This window comes from Triticum aestivum, chromosome 2D (assembly GCF_018294505.1).
Source record: "Triticum aestivum cultivar Chinese Spring chromosome 2D, IWGSC CS RefSeq v2.1, whole genome shotgun sequence".
NCBI lineage: Eukaryota > Viridiplantae > Streptophyta > Magnoliopsida > Poales > Poaceae > Triticum > Triticum aestivum.
The window spans coordinates 574,704,863-574,725,552 of NC_057799.1; the positions used below are offsets into that span (position 1 = coordinate 574,704,863).

The window sequence follows — 20,690 nt, forward strand, 5'->3', positions numbered from 1 at the left end:
GCAAAAGATGATTATGGATCGAACTAAGATAAGTAAAAACAAAATATAGTGGAGGTGATACGATACCGGGGCACCTCCCCCAAGCTTGGCACAAGCAAAGGGGATTGCCCATACCCGATACTCAATTTTCTTTTGGTGATGAAGAAGGAGGTGGCGGTGATGAAGTGGTAGCGAACTTGTCCTTCATGACCAAGAGATTCTCCAATCTATGAACGACGCTCCGGAGGAAGATGATGTGCTCTTGCAACACAATATTTTCACGAGTGAGATATTTATTTTGTACACGAACTATGTCAATGATCCGATGGCCTTCTTGCTCTTGTCCCCTTTGACGGCTTCTACGGGCTCTTCCCTCTTCAGCTCAATCTTCATCAACCATGCATCCTCTTCCACGTTGTTGGAGGAAGAAGACATGATGCCTGGCTCAACAGATCTGACCGGAAATAGCAAGAAAAGAAAACAGAAGATTTCTCCGCGATACGGTGGTCAATAGGTTCGGGGGTATATAAAGATATTTTTTCTTGGGAAACAAGCTAACGGAAGAAAAACGGAGTCCGGAAGGTACCCGAGGTGGGCACAACCCACCTGGGCACGCCTTGCCAGGCGCGCCATGGTGTCTTGTGCCCACTAGGGGTCCCTTCCTGGTTGTTTCTTATTTTCCCAATTTTTTTTATATTCCAAAACAGACAGAAAATATTTTTGCAGATTTTTCGGAGTCCGTTTACTTACCGTATCACGTACCTCCTCTTTTTCACGATTCTGGAGTGTTCCGAAAGGTTTATTTTATGTGTTCTTCCGATGTCATATTTTGGATAATATTGCTTTCAACATTAATGGCGTACCTGGGATATAATGTTTTATTCGTTGCCCATTAACAACCTTCGGGTTAGTACCTTCGGCATTATTTATTTTACAGCTCCAGACCGGTAAACCTCCTCGATAACATAGGGTCCTTCCCATTTGGAGAGAAGTTTTCCTGCAAAGAATATGAAACGAGAGTTGTACAAAAGAACATATTCCCCAACCTTGAACTCACGCTTTTGGATTATTTTATCATGCCATCTTTTAACTTTTTCTTTAAATAACTTGGCATTTTCATAAGCTTGGGTTCTCCATTCATCTAAAGAGCTAATATCAAATAACCTCTTTTCACCGGCAAGTTTGAAATCATAGTTGAGTTCTTTAATTGCCCAATAAGCTTTATGTTCTAACTCCAGATGCAAATGAAAAGCTTTTCCATAAACCATTTTATATGGAGACATACCCATAGGATTTTTATAAGCTATTCTATAAGCCCAAAGTGCATCATCCAATTTCTTAGACCAAATCTTCCAGGACCTATTGACAGTCTTTTGTAAAATTAATTTTATTTCTCTATTGCTAAGCTCAACTTGACCACTAGACTAAGGATGATAGGGTGATGCAATTCTATGGTTAATATCAAACTTGGCAAGCATTTTACGGAAAGCACCATGAATAAAGTGTGAACCAGCACTAGTCATTAAATATCTAGGGAGTCCAAACCTTGGGAAAATAACTTCTTTAAGCATTTTAATAGAGGTGTTGTGATCAGCACTACTAGTTGGAATAGCTTCTACCCACTTAGTAACTTAAACAACATCAACAAAAATATGAGTATACCCATTAGAGGAAGGAAAAGGTCCCATGTAATCAAATCCCCAAACATCAAATGGTTCAACAACAAGTGAATAATTCATAGGCATTTCTTGACGCTTACCGATATTACCTATTCTTTGACATTCATCACAAGATAAGACGAACTTATGGGCATCCTTGAAGAGAGTAGGCCAATAAAACCTAGATTGCAATACCTTGTGAGCAGTTCTGTCTCCCGCATGATGTCCTCCATAATATTCAGAGTGACATTTCCATAGGGTTTTTCCCTGTTCATGCTCAGGTACACAACGTCTAATAATACCATCTACTCCTTTATAAAGATGTGGGTCATCCCAAAAGTAATGTCTTACATCATAGAAGATTTTTTTCTTTTGTTGGTATGTGAAACTAGGTGGTATGTATTTAGCAACAATATAATTAGCATAGTCAGCATACCAAGGTGTACTATTGGAAACATTTATTGTAGCTAACTGTTCATCAAGAAAACTATCATTAATAGGTTGTGGGTCATCAAGAATATTTTCAAGCCTAGACAAGTTATCAGCCACGGGGTTCTCAGCTCCTTTTCTATCAGTGATATGCAAATCAAATTCTTGTAGCAAAAGAACCCATCAACTAAGCCTAGGTTTCGCATCTTTCTTTTCCAAAAGATACTCTATTGCAGCATGATCAGTGTAAACAATTACTTTTGAATCTACAATATAGGATCTAAATTTAACATAAGCAAACACTACTGCTAGAAATTCTTTTTCAGTAGTAGCATAATTTCGTTGAGCACTGTCTAGAGTTTTACTAGCATAATGGATAACATTTAATTTCTTATCAACTCTTTGTCCTAGAATAGCACCAACAACGTAATCACTAGCATCACACATAATTTCAAAAGGCAAGTTCCAATCAGGTGGTTGAACAATAGGTGCAGAAATTAAGGCTTTCTTGAGTGTTTCGAAGGCTTCTAAACAATCATCATAAAAAACAAAAGGAATATCCTTTTGCAAAAGATTTGTAAGAGGCCTAGAAATTTTAGAGAAGTCTTTGATAAATCTCCTGTAGAAACCAGCATGACCAAGGAAACTACGAATACCTTTGATATCTTTAGGACATGGAATTTTCTCAATTGCATAAACCTTAGATTTGTCCACTTCAATACCTCTTTCGGAAATTTTATGGCCCAAAACAATACCTTCGTTAACCATAAAGTGGCACCTCTCCCAATTCAAGACAAGATTTGTTTGCTCACATCTCTGCAAAACTCGATCAAGATTGCTTAAACAATCATCAAAAGACTTCCCATAAACAGAAAAGTCATCCATGAAAACCTCAGCAATCTTTTCACAAAAGTCAGAGAATATAGCAGTCATACATCTCTGAAAGGTAGCAGGTGCATTGCATAAACCAAAAGGCATACGTCTATAAGTATAAGTTACAAAAGGACAAGTAAACGTGGTATTTTCTTGATCAGGTTGAGAAACAGGTATTTGTGAAAAACCAGAATATCCATCAAGGAAGCAAAAGTGGGTGTGCTTAGACAATCTTTCTAGCATTTGATCAATAAAAGGTAGAGGTTACTGATCTTTTCTAGTTGCTTTGTTTAATTTTCTAAAATCAATTACCATTCTATAGCCTGTAACAATTCTCTATGGAATAAGTTCATTCTTATCATTAGGAACAACAGTAATACCTCCCTTCTTAGGGACACAATGAATGGGATTTACCCATCTCCTATCAGCTATAGGATAGATTATACCTGCTTCCAGAAGTTTTATTTTCCGTTCTTACCACTTCTTTCATCTTCGGATTTAACCGAAGTTGGTGATCAACAACGGGTTTAGCATCAAGTTCCATATTAATCTTTTGCTGACATAGAGTGGGACTAATGCCCTTAAGATCATCAAGAGTATACCCAATAGCAGCTCGATGCTTCCTTAGAACTTTCAATACTTTCTTCTTCATGTTCTGAAAGGTTAGCACTAATAATAACAGGATATATCTTCTTCTCATCAAGATAAGCATATTTTAAAGTGTCTGGCAATCGTTTTACTTCGAACACCGGATCACCTTTAGGTGGGTAGGACCTCCTACAGTTTCAATAGGCAAATTGTGTTTAAGCAGAGGACGTTGTTCAAAGAAAATCTTATCTATTTCATTTCTTTCGTGCATATGTAAATCATTTTCATGGTCTAGCAAATATTGTTCTAAAGGATCAGTAGGAGGTACAGCAATAGAAGCAAGACCAATTATTTCATCCTTACTAGGCAATTCTTGTTTATGAGGTTTTCTACTAAACTTTGAAAAATTAAACTCATGAGACTCATCACCAAAACTAACACCGATAGTTTGTTTCTCACAATCTATGTTAGCATTAACAGTGTTCAAGAAAGGTCTACCAAAGATAACGAGACAAAAGTCATCTTGTGGGGAACCAAGAACAAGAAAATCAGTAGGGTATTTTATTTTCCCACACAAGACTTCCACATCTCTAACAATCTCAAGTGGTGTGATGGTATCTCTATTAACAAGTTTAATAGTGACATCTATGTCTTCTATTTCAGCGGGTGCTGTATCATTCATAATTTCTTGATATAAGGTAAAAGGAATAGCACTCACGGTAGCACCTATGTCACATAAACCATGATAATAGTGATCTACTATTTTAACCGAGACAACAGGCAGGCCAACAACAGGTCTATGTTTATCTTTTTCATCGGGTTTGGCAATTCTTGCAGCTTCATCACAGAAGTAAATATCATGCCCATCTATATTATCGACCAAGAGATCCTTAACCATAGCAACACTAGGTTCTACCTTGTTTAGTTGGTTTAGGTGTCCTAATATAAATTTTGTTGACCACAGTTGAAACTTTAGCATGTTCCTTCATCCTAACAGGGAAAGGTGGTTTTTCAAAATAAGCAGTAGGAACAACTGGATCAACATTATAAATAGTAGTTTCATCTTTAGATATTACCAGTTCTTTAATTTCTTCTTTATAGATGGGTGATATTTAAACCACTTATCCTTAGGGAGATCAACATGAGTAGCAAAATATTCACAAAAGGAGGCTACTAACTCAGAGTCAAGTCCATATTTAGTGCTAAACTTTTGAAAAGCATCGGTATTCGTAAAAGATTCAACACAATCAAACTTAAGCTTAATACCTGACTCTTTACCTTCGTCGACTTCCCAATCTTCAGAGTTGCGTTTAATTCTTTCTAAAAGATCCCACCGGAATTCAATAGTCTTCTTCATAAAGGAACCAGTACAAGAAGTATCAAGCATGGATCGATCATTATGAGAAAGCCGAGCATAAAAGTTCTGAATAATAATTTCTCTTGAGAGCTCATGATTGGGGCATGAATATAACATTGACTTAATCCTCCCCCAAGCTAGAGCGATACTTTCTCCTTCATGAGGCCAAAATTTATATATATAATTCCGATCACGACGAACTAGATGCATAGGATATTTTTTTGTGAAACTCCAATTTCAATCGATTCCAAATCCAAGATCCAATATCATCGCATAGCCTATACCATGCCAATGACTTTCCCTCCAAAGATAAAGGGAAAACCTTCTTCTTAGCTTAATCTCCGGGTAAACCTGCAAGATTAAACAATCCACAAATTTCTTCCACATATATTAAGTGCATATCAGGATGTTCGGTTCCATCTTGTGCATAAGGATTAGCTAGCAGTTGTTCTATCATACCCGAAGGAATTTCATATTCAAGATTTTCAGTAGGTGCATTAGGTTGAGGGGTGACAAATTGTGGTTCCGGTCGAGGTGAAGATACCCCAAACAAACCCCTCAAAGGATTGTTCTCCATAGTAACAATTGACAATAAATTTCAGCATGTAGTAATAATTTTTCCTAACCAATTTCGACTTACTGATACGTCTCCAATGTATCTATAATTTTTTATTGTTCCATGCTATTTTATTATCAAACTTGGAAGTTTTATAATCATTTTATAGTCATTTTATATCATTTTTTGGTACTAACCTATTGACACAGTGCCAAGTGCCAGTTGCTGTTTTTTCCATTTTTTTACATCGCAAGAAATCAATATCAAACGGAGTCCAAATGCCACGAAACTCCACGATGATTTTTTATGGGCCAGAAGGAAGGCAATGGGCCCTGCTTACACCTGGGGGGTGCCTCGAGGGGGGCACAACCCACCAGGGCGCACCAGGAGGCCCAGGCATGCCCTCGTGGGTTGTGCCCACCTCAGGTGCCCCTCGGACCGCCTCATTGCTCTATAAATACCCCAAAAATACCAGAACCCTAGAGGCATCTACGAAATATTCATGAAGCCGCCGCAGAGTCCAGAACCACCGGATCCAATCTAGACACCATCACAGAGGAGTTCACCACTTCCATTGGTGCCTCTCCGATGATGCGTGAGTAGTTCTTTGTAGACCTTCGGGTCCGTAGTTAGTAGCTAGATGGCTTTCTCTCTCTCGCTGAATTCTCAATACAATGGTCTCTTGGAGATCCATATGATGTAACTCTTTTTGCGGTGCGTTTGTTGGGATCAGATGAACTTCGAGTTTATGATCAGTCATATCTTTTTATATCCATGAAAGTTATTTGAGTTTCTTTGATCTCTTATATGCATGATCTCTTATAGCCTCGTATTTCTTCTCCGGTATTTGGCTTTTGTTTGGCCAACTTGATCTATTTATTTTTCAATGGGAAGAGGTGCTAGTGGGTTCGATCTTACGGTGCTTGATCCCAGTGACATAAAGGGAACCGACACGTATGTATAGTTGCTACTAAGGATAAAAAGACGAGATCTATATCTACCGCCATATAGATAAACGGATCTTGTCTACATCATGTCATCGTTCTTATTGCATTACTCCGTTTTTCCATGAACTTAATACACTAGATGCATGCTGGATAGCGGCCGATGTGTGGAGTAACAGTAGTAGATGCAGGCAGGAGTCGCTCTACTAATCTTGGACGTGATGCCTATGTAATGATCATTGCCTGGATATCGTCATAATTATTCGAAGTTCTATCAATAGCCCAACAGTAAATTTGTTTACCCACCGTTTGCTATCTTTCTCGAGAAAAGCCACTAGTGAAATCTACGGTCCCCGGGTCTTCTTTCTCATATATTTGCTTTGCGATCTATTTTATTTGCTCTTTTTATTCTGATCTATTAAACCAAAAATACAAAAATACTTTGCTGCACTTTATTTTATTTGCAATCTATTATTTCAATCTATTACAATTTTCTCACGTCATCACGCAATTTCTGGCGCCGTACCCCGAAAGGGATTGACAACCCCTTTAACACGTTGGGTTGCGAGGTGTTGTTATTTGTGTGCAGGGTCTGTTTACGTTGTGTTGCTTGGTTCTCCTACTGGTTCGATAACCTTGGTTTCATATCTGAGGGAAAAACCTACCGCCGCTGCGCTGCATCATCCCTTACTCTTTGGGGAAATACCGACGTAGCTTCAAGCGACATCAAAAGGAAATTTCTGGCGCCGTTGCCGGGGAGGATCTTCAACATAACCAGGTTCCCAACCACAAATCTCATCTCCTTGCAATTTAAATTATTCGCCGTTTGCCTCTCGTTTTCCTCTCCCCCACATCACAAAAATTTGCCATTTTATTCGCCTCTCTTTTTTCGTTCGCCGTTTTTTGCCGGATCTGTTTTGAGTGCAATCTTGTTGTGTAGTCATCATGACTCAAGAGAACACCAAGTTATGTGATTTCTCAAAACCAACAACAATGATTTTATTGGCACTCTGCTTGCTCCTCCCGCCACTAGTTCGGAGACTTGTGATATTAATACTGCTTTGCTGAATCTTGTTATGAAAGACCAATTTTCTGGTACTCCTAATGAGGATGCCGCATCCCATCTTAATACCTTCGAGGAATTATGCGATATGCAAAAGAAAAAATATGTGGACAATGATGTGGTCAAGATGAAATTATTTCCGTTCTCTTTACGTGATTCTGCAAAAATTTGGTTCTCTTCTGTGCCTCCCAATAGTATCGATTGTTGGAACAAGTGCAAAGATGCTTTTATCACTAAGTATTTTTCCTCTCGCAAAAATTATTTCCCTTAGAACCCAGATCATGAATTTCAAGCAACTTGAACATGAGCATGTTGTACAATCTTGGGAAAGGATGAAAATGATGCTAAGGAATTGCCCAACTCATGGGTTAAATCTTTGGATGATCATACAAATTTTTTATGCGGGGTTGAATTTCGTTTCTCGTAATGTTTTAGATTCCGCCGCGGGTGGTACTTTTATGGAAATTACTTTGGGTGAAGCCACCAAATTGATTGATAATATCATGGCAAATTATTCACAATGTCATACCGAAAGATATCCTACTAGTAAAAAAATTAATTCGGTTGAAGAAATTTCTTCTTTGAGTGAAAAAGTTGATGCTCTTAAGAAATGGTTGCTAGTAAAAGTGCTCCTATTGATTTTAATGATATGCCTTTGTCTACTTTGATTGAGCAAAATAGTAATGCCATTGATGTGAATTTTATCTCTAGAAATAATTTCAACAACAATGCTTATAGAGGAAATTTTAATCCTAGGCCTTTTCCTAGTAATTCCTTTAATAATTATGGTAATTCCTATGGAAATCAATCTTACAATAATAATAGGAATACCTCTGATCTTGAGAATAATATTAAAGAATTTATCAACACACAAAAAGTTTTCAACACTTCCATAGAAGAAAAGTTGAATAAGATTGATGATTTGTCTAGAAGTTTTGATAGAATTTCTGATGATGTGGAAAATCTCAAGATGAAAATTTTTGTGCCTAAAGTAGATGAATCAATTAAAGATCTTTATGTTTCTATGGATGAAAGTAAGAAAAGAACTGCTATGCTTAGAGCTAAAAGAGAATTTTTAGAAAAAGCTTTTTCTAGTGATTATTCTTGCAAAGATGATGATGATCTCAAAATGATTGGTATTTCTTCTATTGATTCCTTGTTTAGTAAAGTTAATAATGATGAAACAGGGACTGGAGAAGAGTCAACTTTAGGTAGAAGGCGTCCCAATATTTCGGAGGGTGAAAATCTTGTTCAGAAAATTGATAAAAGTGGGTTTGGAGAGGTCAAAACTTTAGCTAATGATGCATCCACTCTTTTGGATTACAAAGACTTTAATTATGATAGTTGCTCTTTGATTGATTGTATTTCTTTGTTGCAATCCATGATAAATTCACCCCATGCTTATGAACAAAACAAAGCTTTTACTAAACATATTGTTGATGCTATGATGAAAGCTTTGGAAGAAAAATTGGAATTAGAAGTATCAATTCCTAGAAAATTGCATGATGAATGGAAACCTACTATCAAAGTCAATATTAAAAACTATGAGTGTTTTGCTTTGTGTGACTTGGGTGCTAGTGTTTCTACAATTCCGAAATCTTTATGTGATGTGCTTGGTCTTACTAATCTTGAGGAATGTTCTTTGAATTTGCACTTGGCGGATTCCACTATTAAAAAGCCTATGGGAAGAATTAATGATGTTCTTATTCTTGCAAATAGAAATTATGTGCCCATAGATTTTATTGTTCTTGATATTGATTGCAATCCGTCTTGTCCAATTATTCTTGGTAGACCGTTTTTACACACTATCGGTGCCGTGATTGATATGAAAGAAGGCAATATTAAGTTCCAATTTCCTTTGAGGAAAGGTATGGAACACTTTCCTAGAACAAAAATTAGGCCACCTTATGAATCAATCATGAGGGCATCTTATGGATCTCGAAACAAAGATGACAAAACTTAGGTCCTTGCTTTATGCCTAGCTAAGGGCGTAAAACTATAGCGCTTGTTGGGAGGCAACCCAATGAATAAATTTTATTTTTGTTTTTTGCTATCTGTTCTTGTGTGTTAGCACAATTATGCTACTAGTATGATTGTGTTCTTTGTGTTTTAATTAGTGTTTGTGCCAAGTAAAGCCTTTAGGATCTTCTTGGGTGATAGTTGTTTGATCTTGCTGAAAAAGACAGAAACTTTGTGCTCATGAAAATAATTTTCATAAATCATAGAAAAGAGATTTTTCTCTGATTCTTTTTGCAGAAGATTAATATACAAATTACCCTGGTCGTCCTAATTTGGTAGAATTTTGGGAGTTCCGGAATTATTCACAAAAGTCATATTACTACAGACTGTTCTGTTTTGACTGATTCTGTTTTCTTTGTGTTTTGTGCTTATTTTGATGGCTCTATGATTTTCTTTGATGAGTTTTTGCCATAGAAAAGTTGGAATACAATAGATATAATACAAAAAAAATATGAATTGGTTTGATACAGCACTTATAGTAGTAGTTTGCTTTCTTATACTAACGAATCTCACGAAGGTTTTGTTGAGTTTTGTGTGATTGAAGTTTTCAAGATTTTGGTTATCTTATGATGGATGAATGTCGGTGGAAATGACACCTATGGGATCACGGGGAATCCCTTCTATGGTCGGCGGGCGCGGGGCTGTGGAAAGAGCGGGTTTAAGAGATCAACACGGGAAATTTATCCAGGTTCGGGCCGCAAGTGATGCGTAATACCCTACTCCTGCTGGCTTGTGTTTATCTGGTGTTCTTGGACTAGCTACAAAGCGTGCAGGGTCCAAAAAGTCCGAATCCTCTCACAGTATGCCGCGGGCCTCCTTTTATAGTCAAAGGGGCTGCCACAGTGGCACACAGGAGGCGGGAAGTTGTACAATAGTCGAGTTTATTGCCTGACATCACAGGACAAAACGCATTAAATGTGCTACTGAGGTGTCTTCTTGCTTTATCGGGGACGACACGAGGCCCGTCCCGTCCGTCGCCGCTTCGCCTTGTTTCGACACGCGTCCAGGCCAACGAGGCATGCAACGCCATGTAGGCTGGCAGGCTGCTGAGGTGGCGTGGTGGCAGGGTCTTCATGAAGATCTGCATGCCACCACGTAGGTGCTTGACAAGTTGGCTTAGGAGCCACGTACTGCCACGTGGGTACTTGCTTAGTTGGTGGGTCGGCCGCTGAGCTGGGGCGGCAAGGCCTTGCTGCGGTCTTGTTGATATTCTCGGCAAGGGTCTTGCCGGGGCCTTGTGGGCGCCCTCGGCAAGAGTCTTGCCGGGGCCTCGTGGGCATCCTCGGCAAGGAGCCTCGCTGTTGTCTTGTTTTCTTGCTCCTACCTAGGCCTCGCAGGCCCTTTGTCTTCACAAACATCTGCATGCCACCATGGAGGCGCCTCCCGAGCCTTGGTTCCAATGTGGTTGATGGTGTCGGAACTTTTAGACTCAAGGGTGGCGGCCCCGTTGGTGTTGGGAAAGTTGCCCCGGCAAGGCTCTTGCCGGGGTCGTGAAGGCCGCCCCGGCAAGGGCCTTGCCGGGGGAGTTTCACCTCGCCCCTCTGCTCTTCATGCTTCTGATCTTGAGCACGGCTCTGGTAGTCTTGTGCCTTTGCTTCCTCTTCTGTCCCGCCAAGCGCGGCTGCGGGTGCGTCGCTGCGACAGCCCGCGCACAAGTAAAGGGGTGCAAAAAGGACCCCTACTTTTGTACACCTACAGGAGCCCCCGGGCGTGGGCCACATATAAGTGCGAGGCGTTATTGGGCCAGGCCCAGAACGGTGCGCGGGTGTGCGCGCGGTGGAGTTTTATCGCAACAACTCCCCCGCCAGTTGCGCTTCCCCACGACCCGCGTTGAATGTGTGACGTGGGGGGTCGCGCGTGGAATGACCGCATCATGCTTGCATCATCCCGCGGTGAATAGTAAAGAGGCAGCTTGCTTGTCCCTTTAAAACTGTAGGGTAGGTGACAGACGCACGGGATATGGGAAGGCGCGCGGTGGCCGATACTAACGCGCCTTTGATTGGGCGGGGAGGGCGGTCGATTGCCTTGCTCGTTGCCACTTAATGAGCCAGACCTGAACATGCTCTTCAGAGGCGTAGAGCTAGTCTTTTTGCCTCCCCCGCTCAGCTATAAAAAGGGGACTCGGGGGGGAGGAGGAGGAGCACCTCCTCGCGTCTTCCCTTCATCTTCATTCTCCATCCACCGCCATGGCGAGAGGGCGTGGCCGTTCTTCCGCGGAGACGACCAGGTCCTCCTCCCGTCAGAGAGCCACGGCAGTCAAGGAAGAGCCAGCCGCCCAAGGCGAAGGCCACACTCGAGGTGGGGGTGCCGGACAGGGCCGCGGTCGGCGAGGTGGTCGAAGGAGAGGCGGTCGAGGCCGAGGCAGGCGCGGAAGGGGGACACCCGCGTCATCGCCATCTCTGTCACCATCTCCGCCACCGTCTCCTCCTGTTTCGTCGAGCGGCCACGTCGGGGACATGGCGCTGGAGTTCATCCTGCAGCTGCGGGAGCCACCGCGTAGCCGCCTTCACCTTCCCGAGGCGTTTGCGAGGGTGCTGGAGATCGACCAGCCATCGAGGTTGAGGGTCCACATGAAGGGGAGTTGCAACGTCGACATGTGGGTGAACACAGGGTTCCCCGTCCCTCATGTGATGCTCCTTCGTCGGGGATGGAAAACCTTCGCATGAGTCCACTGCTTGATGAAGGGGAACGGTCTCTACTTCAAGTTGGTGGAGAGCGACCTGCTCTCCGTCAAGGTCTTCGGGCGCTCGGGACATAGGCTAGGGTGTTGCGCAGAGAGCTCGACCGACGACGAGAGCTCCTCCTCGACCGACGGCGACGGGGAGAGGACCGGCAGGGAAGACGATGTGGACGGGTCCGACTAGGCTTCGGACGCCCCGTCCCTAGGCGACGCCGGTAGTAGGACCACCTGCACCTGGCCTTCTCCCCGGCAGGACGATCTGCCGGGGGCGGGGTAGTTCTTGGCGGCGGCTCCTCGAGCCGGCTCCTTGAACTTCTCGGGGCCGCTGCTTCTGGCGGCTGGCGCTAGAGGGCCGGAGAAGACGAAGAAGGCGGGTGGCGGGCCGTCAAATCGGAGTACGATGGCACCGACGCCTTCGTCGCATATTGCTGGCCTGCTGCCTCATCTTTCGGCTTCTTCCTCGGCACCGTCATCACCAGCCTTCTCTTGGTGTCTTCTGCTGCTCATACCTCGCCTAGGCACTTCTTTTGCCCTCCTGTTTTTCCTGGTCTGCTTCCTGAGGAGAGGGACAAGAAAGGGATTACGGGCATCTTATCTTTTTTTTAGATCTTAAGCCTGCGGACACTTGTTGAATTCTAGACTTTGTAACCCCTTGCTCGTGCTCTTATTCCGTATGAATTGTGCTTGTTTGATTAACGTATTAATGAAAAAGGGTGTTTGCCGGGGTCTTTTGTGCATGAGCGAGGCTCACACCAAGGAGTGAGTCCTTGTTATTTTAAATAAACAATGTCGCCTTGCAACAAACCTTGCCGTTCTCCTGCCTTATACCACGCTTAAACCCATGCTCTTGGGGGGGGGGCAGGGGTAGAGTAGGATCGGGCTCCTTGCTCATTTCCCCTTCCACAGCAACTACAAACAGACCCCGGCCTGAAAGGGATCTTGGGCATGGGGAGGAGGGAGCACGGTGGTGCAGGAACGAGCAAGGTTTCATACGGAAACGCATAGCAAGGGAGAGAAAACTCATCTGAACTTGCAGCCCCCTGGCAACCTTGGCTTGCCGGGATCAGGGTGCTGATCCATCTTCTTTTCTCCAAATGGTTCTGCAGGAATGCCTGCGTAGCCTGCGATCCAAAGAAGATGACTGAAAGAGACAGAAGAACACGCACTCGACCTCTACGCTAGGGGTTAGTTGCCGCCAAGCACTATCAACCCTAACAGAGAGAGAGACTCAACCTAGCATGCATGCTGATGACCCACGAGTGTAGGGGATCTATCGTAGTCCTTTCGACAAGTAAGAGTGTCGAACCCAATGAGGAGCAGAAGGAAATGACAAGCGGTTTTCAGTAAGGTATTCTCCGCAAGCACTGAAATTATCGGTAACAGATAGTTTTGTGATAAGGTAATTTGTAACGGGTAACAAGTAACAAAAGTAAATAAGGTGCAGCAAGGTGGCCCAATCCTTTTTGTAGAAAAGGACAAGCCTGGACAAACTCTTATATGAAGGAAAACGCTCCCGAGGACACATGGGAATTATCGTCAAGCTAGTTTTCATCACGCTCATATGATTCGCGTTCGTTACTTTGATAATTTGATATGTGGGTGGACCGGTGCTTGGGTGCTGCCCTTCCTTGGACAAGCATCCCACTTATGATTAACCCCTTCCTTGGACAAGAAGTATTAAGGTAAACCTAACCATAGCATGAAACATATGGATCCAAATCAGCCCCTTACGAAGCAATGCATAAACTAGGGTTTAAGCTTCTGTCACTATAGCAACCCATCATCTACTTATTACTTCCCAATGCCTTCCTCTAGGCCCAAACAATGGTAAAGTGTCATGTAGTCGACGTTCACATAACACCACTAGAGGAAAGACAACATGCATCTCATCAAAATATCGAACGAATACCAAATTCACATGACTACTTATAGCAAGACTTCTCCCATGTCCTCAGGAACAAACGTAACTACTCACAAATCATATTCATGTTCATAATCAGAAAAGTATTAATATGCATAAAGGATCTGAACATGTGATCTTCCACCAAATAAACCAACTAGCATTAACTACAAGGAGTAATCAACACTACTAGCAACCCACAGGTACCAATATGAGGTTTTAAGCAAGGATTGGATACAAGAGATGAACTAGGGTTTGAGAGGAGATGGTGCTGGTGAAGATGTTGATGAAGATTGACCCCCTCCCGATGAGAGGATCGTTGGTGATGACAATGGCGATGATTTCCCCCTCCCGGAGGGATGTTTCCCCGGCAGAACAGCTCCGCCGGAGCCCTAGATTGGTTCCGCCAAGGTTCCGCCTCGTGGCGGCGGTGTTTCGTCCCGAAAGCTTGCTTATGATTTTTTTCCAGGGTAAAGGACTTCATATAGCAGAAGATGGACACCGGAGGCGTGCCAGGGGGCCCACGAGGCAGGGGGGCGCGCCCCCCACCCTCGTGGATGGTGGGTGGCCCCCCTCTAGTTGATTATTTCGCCAGTATTTTTTACTAATTCCAAAAACTGCCTCCGTGAAGTTTCAGGACTTTTGGAGCAGTGCAGAATAGGTCTCTAATATTTGCTCCTTTTCCAGCCCAGAATTCCAGCTGCCGGCATTCCCCCTCTTCATGTAAACCTTGTAAAATAAGAGGGAATAGGCATAAGTATTGTGACATAATGTGTAGTAACAGCCCATAATGCAATAAATATCGATATAAAAGCATGATGCAAAATGGACGTATCAACTCCCCAAGCTTAGACCTTGCTTGTCCTCAAGCGCAAGCCGATAACGAAAAATATGTCCACATGTTTAGAGATAGAGGTGTCGATAAAATAAAATACGGACCTCGTATATGTTGTTGTTATAAGAATGATCATGATGCCCTCATGTCCGTATTTTATTTAAAACTCCATACCCATCATGATCATACTTATGGGTATGGAGTTTTAAATCGGACACAGAAAGATAGGGGCTTATAGTGCTGCCTCCCAACCTTTTACCTCAAGGGTAATGTCAACAACAATAGTTCATGCTAACTTACATCCAATTGGATATATATATATATATATATATATATATATATATATATATCAGGATCTTTCCAACACAATGTGCTTGCCAAAGGATAAAATGTAAAAAGGAAAGGTGAAGTTCACCATGACTCTTGTATAAAGTATGAGACAAGAATAAAAGATAGGCCCTTCGCAGAGGGGAGCAGAGGTTGTCATGTGCTTTTATGGTTGGATGCAAAAAATCTTAATGTGAAAGAACGTCACTTTATATTGCCACTTGTGATATGGACCTTTATTATGCAGTCCGTCGCTTTTATTTCTTCCACGTCACAAGATCGTATAAAGCTTATTTTCTCCACACTAATAAATCATACATATTTAGAGAGCAATTTTTATTACATGCAACAATGACAACTTACTTGAAGGATCTTACTCAATCCATAGGTAGATATGGTGGACTCTCATGGCAAAAGTGGGTTTAAGGATATTCGGAAGCACAAGTACACTACTAGGGAAAACCTTATACACAGGAGCTTACTAGTAGCGCTTTTTAAAAGGCACCGCTGCTACTAATTATCAGTAGCCAGGGCCGGCCCATAGGCCGGGGAAATGGGACGCCCGCCCTGGGCCCCCGGCAGGCAGGGGCCCCAGCCCAGGTATTATTTCCTCTATAGTACTAAGGAAGACCAGAAAAACAGCGATAGTAAAGAGGGCCCGTTCAGCGTCGCTCTTTCCCGTGCTCCTCGATTCCTCTACCCCAAATCCCATACTTCGAAAACAGCGCCGCCGTTCCCGAGTGTCTCCGATTCCTAGATCGCCGCTGGCCATTAATGGGACTAAAGGCACAAATCGGCTCTCCTTCCTTCTTCTATGTTCTGCTTGTTCCCCATCAGCTAGATGTTAGAGACTTGGAGATAGTACGTGTTCTTCTTTTTCTCCTCCCCACAATCATGTTCCTCCTTTCAATTAAGTAGATGTGCCCTCCAACGACTCCACATCTCTTCTTCTTATTTTATACTCTTCAGACTTCAATGGATCTAAGTGTGAGTGGTCGGCAGTCAGGATATTAGGGAGCTCCTGAACTGGAGAAGGGGGGCAAATTATTCAGTTCATGGTGTTGTGTTCTCGTTCGTGCTGACTTCAACCTACGGATCTGCTGATTTGGCCACCTACATCCACATTCAGGTGCTTTTGTTCCCTGTTTTAATCATTTTATGCTGCTTGTTCTTGTTTATTGACATGTCCTCTAAAAAGTATTTATCTAGTAGTAACAAAAGGAAGAGAAAAAAGCAAATAGATGAAGAGGTAAAATCCCTAAAAGGATCACTTGACAAATTTTTCAGACCTGGTAGTTCTTCTAGAGATCCCCTAGAATCAATTGGCCATAGCAAGTGTTGAAGAACAACCAGCTGAGAAATGAAGTCTCCATTCAAATTTATGAATACAAGCTATTGTGGAAAGCGAGCTTCTGCCGAACTACATCATTTCATTTGTTCACTTGATTGATAAATAAATTGTAATATCAGTTTTAGAGTCCAAATTAAGAAGTTATGTACTGGGTATTACTTTGCTTTTGAAATATAAAATATTTTGAGCTTTTGAGTAAACATGGCCCCTTATTGCTGTCTTGCCCCTGGGCCCCATATATCTATGGGCCGGCCCTGTCAGTAGCACGGGTAAAAACAATGCGCTACTACTATAAAATAGTAGTAGCATGGGCCTACCATTCCCACGCTACTATTAAATGTCCCCAGGACATGGCATTCGTAGTAGCGAGGGGTATTAAACCGCGCTACTACTAACGAATATTAGTAGCGCGAGTCTAATGTTTCCACGCTACTACTATGGTCAGACTGGAGCCAACAGTGTACCCCACTTAGTAGCAGCGCAGCGCCCGTGCCCCGCGCTACAACTAGTCGCACCACACCACACTGCACCGCACTGCAACTAAGTGTGGGTTCTCTCCCCTCTCCCTACACCCCACCCAGCCCCGCCGCTCTCCTCTCTGTCTTCCCCTTTCACCCAACCCCGCCGCCGATCTCCTCTTCCCCAGCCCCTCGCCGGCGACCTCCTCCCCACCAGCCACCCCGGCGTCCTCCTTCTCTCCTTCTTTCCAGCAGCTCCGCCGGCGACCCCCAACCACAACCCCGCCGCTGCCCCAACCCCAACCCCATCGCCGGCGGCCTCCTCTCCCTCCAGCGCCGCCGGCCATCAGGCCATGGCCTCCGCTCTCTCCCGGCCCGTCCCCAAGAGCCGCTGCTGCCGCCGCCCCCACCCTCTCACCTCCCTCACGAGAAGAGAAGAGATGGCAAGATGGGGATCGAGGGAGCGCCCGCAGCTGCAGGCACCAGATCCGCCTTGGACCAGGAGCTCCATCCCCAGTTGCCCACTCAAAATCGCGAGCGGCCATGCGTGAGTGAGGAGGCGGCCGCCAGATCGAGGGATTCGCTCCGTCATCTCGCGCGCCAGGAGAGGAACCCCCATCTGCTCCTGCTCCTGCTCGGCCGCCTCGCGCGCGCCATGGGGATCTGCTTCTGCTCGCTCCGGACGCCACTGCGCCGACCCAACCCTAGTGCTCCTCCTCCAGGTCAAGGTCAAGGTAGGTAGGGTACCCATCTTGGTTCAATTTGCCCTTCCCTTTCATTCATGCAATTAGTTTCTTCCTCACGCAGGCTGGGTTGTATTGTACTTGCAGGTACCTCTGCTAATTGAAGCCTGATGCTCCTCTCCTCTCCTCCCCTCTCCTCTCATGGATGATGGACCAGACCTCTGCCTGGTACTCATCGTCCCCGCGCCTCTGTTTCTGGGCTGGGTAAGCCCCTCCCCCTCCGCTCTGCTCTCACTCTCATGTGCCACGGCCATCTGTATGCACACACTTCAAGTAGGCAAGCAAGCAGCTACCAAAAAACTGAAAATAAAGCTCCTTGCAGCAGTGGTTTACCAAAATGAAAACCATAATAACATAAAATTACAAACATCAAGCTGTCCATGATTAGACACTCATTTACAGTACCTGAGTGTTGCCGCAGATCCGTACGCCGATCACTTTCCGGCGTACTTTGTATGGTGCGATTCCGGCGACCAGTGCTTTCGGCCGTCGACAACATGTATTCATACGTAGCTTGGTTCCGTAGAGACACGCAAGTGTGCAAGGCGAAAGCATCTGGATCGATTCCTCCTTGAAGCTGACTCACGTATAATAGCAGTCAATCGCCTCGCCGACTGGACGTGCACGCACGTATACTAATACGAGCTCTTGGCTGTTTGAGTCTATTCTGCAGCAGACGCTCCTGAGACAGTCTACTGGACTAAGCTACAGGATACATAAGCATGCAGGTCATAAACGGATAGCATACATTATCTAGTTTGATTGATTGATGATGCACTTAATTTCGCTGAAGTTTGAGGGAGTAGTTGTTGTACTGCAGGTGCTGCTGCAGTAGAAGGATTGCAATTTTCTCCGTGATTCTTTCTTGTCAGTGCCGAGCAACAGTTTCATCTTTACTTTTCAGTCATACTCATGCGTGCTCCGTTCATGTGCATATGTTTACTTTGTGGTGACTGACAGGGAGCGCACCTTTGGTTACCAATCACTGCACAACCAGTGTGTGCATTATTTGAGGGCCCCAAAACTCCTTCTATGTGAAATATTGTCTCTTAGGTACCAATTTCAAACATATATTGTTGACCAGGTTGAAATTCCTTCTGGTAGAGGTAGACCACCAGTTTTTGTTGGCAAGGATGAGAGTCTTGCAAAGGTAGTCCTGCAATATAGTGCTCCCTTTAAACATTGTAGAGTAATTAATATGCAGCCAGAGTATAGTATGATATCACAATCTTGTGTTAAGCATTTGAATTTAAGCTAGTAGATATTGATCTCTGTGATCGAAGTGTGTCTGTTTAATACCTCTAAAATCAACAATTGATACTTCTTAGTGCAGCATTTTAGCTTTATTTTTACACGATCAGATTACCTTTGGTATGCAGCATGAATCCAAACTATGTTGTATATCTACAGTAGTAAATGTATCATCTTAAGAGTGTACTGAAGCTATATTACTTCGTAGCTCGAATTTTAGGATTTCTCCATGGTTAATATAAGTTATGTAAAGCAATATTTACCTGGAAGTGTAACTATAGTGCCATTCTTATCTTTTAATGTACATCGACGGTGCTGCTGCACTTGTGCTAGTCAGTAGGGAGAAAGCTAAGAACCTTGGTCTTCAAGTTCTTGCAAGGACCAGAGGGTATGCTGATGCTGCGCATGTAAATCTTACATGCCTCATCATTAATCATTGTTGGTGAAACAAATGTCAGCCCATTGTTCTTATTAATGAATACTGTTACCCACATTATCCTGACTCATATGATGATCTTTTCTTTAGGATTCATGTTTTTTTTTTCTTTTTTCTTGTCATTATGCATTACTATGAGTTCATTGTATTAAGATTCCTTGCAACTTCAGGCACCTGAGCTATTTACAGAAGGAGAGGACCTGGCCTTCTTCTTTATGTCTCGCGGAAGTGTCTTCCTTTGATTCATTCGTGCAACAAGGAAGGGACCCGGCCTTCTTCGTCTCGTGCAACAAGTAAGGACTAGCCTCCCGCTGTTACTATTGATGCATGTGCATGTGCTAAAAAGAAAGAAAATACCCTACTGGATTTGAATGTTGACACGTACTAACAAGTTTTCACTTTCCCGACGTGGCCGTACGGGTGATTGACACTGACTACGGCAGCCTGGTGGGCGTCATGCTCTTCAACCACTCAGAGGTGGACTTCGCCGTGAAGCCCGGCGACCGCGCCGCACGGATGATCATCCATGTGATTCCGACACCGGATGTCGCCGAGGTGGAGGACCTTGATGCCATCGTTCGGGGTGAGGGAGGATTCGGGTTCGCCGGCGTCTGAACTCCGAGCCTTGGTAGATACATGTAGAGAAGTGGTCTGTTTAGGCTGGTGGTGAAACACTAGGGAAGGTACCCACCTTTGGTTGTGTGCGTTTAATTCATTTTGCACTGGACGCGTCCCTGATTTCTATCTATGAATAATGCATGTAATATTTTTTAATTCATAATTTGTTAGTAGTAGCGCTGGGGAAAACTACACGCTACTAGTATCTAGCATAGTAGTAGCGCCTCGTATACTAGACACGCTACTACTATTTTGTTAGTAGTAGCGTTGGTTCAAATAGTAGTAGCGCGGGCGACACCCGCGCTACTACTAACATTATAGTAGTAGCGCTGGTGGACCAGCGCTACTACTAACTTTTTAGCTGTAGCGCGATAGTAGTAGCGCGGTGACCCGCGCTATTACTAACCAAAAAACCAATGCTACTAGTAGCCTTTTTTCCTAGTAGTGGTAGTATCTCTACTTGGTGCAAAGAGTTTGTCTAGCATGAGGAAGAAAGGCAAGCTCAACATGTTGGATGATCCATGACAATATACTTTATTTCGGATATAAGAAAACATAACCCATTATGTTGTCTTCCTTGTCCAACATCAACTTTTTAGCATGTCATATTTTAATGAGTGCTCAC

General features: G+C 43.5%; 1 pseudogene; it reads left to right on the forward strand.

Moving 5' to 3' along the window:
* Nucleotides 1-17,465: 17,465 nt before the first annotated feature.
* Nucleotides 17,466-20,117, forward strand: LOC123055953 (uncharacterized; annotated as a pseudogene).
* Nucleotides 20,118-20,690: the final 573 nt, after the last annotated feature.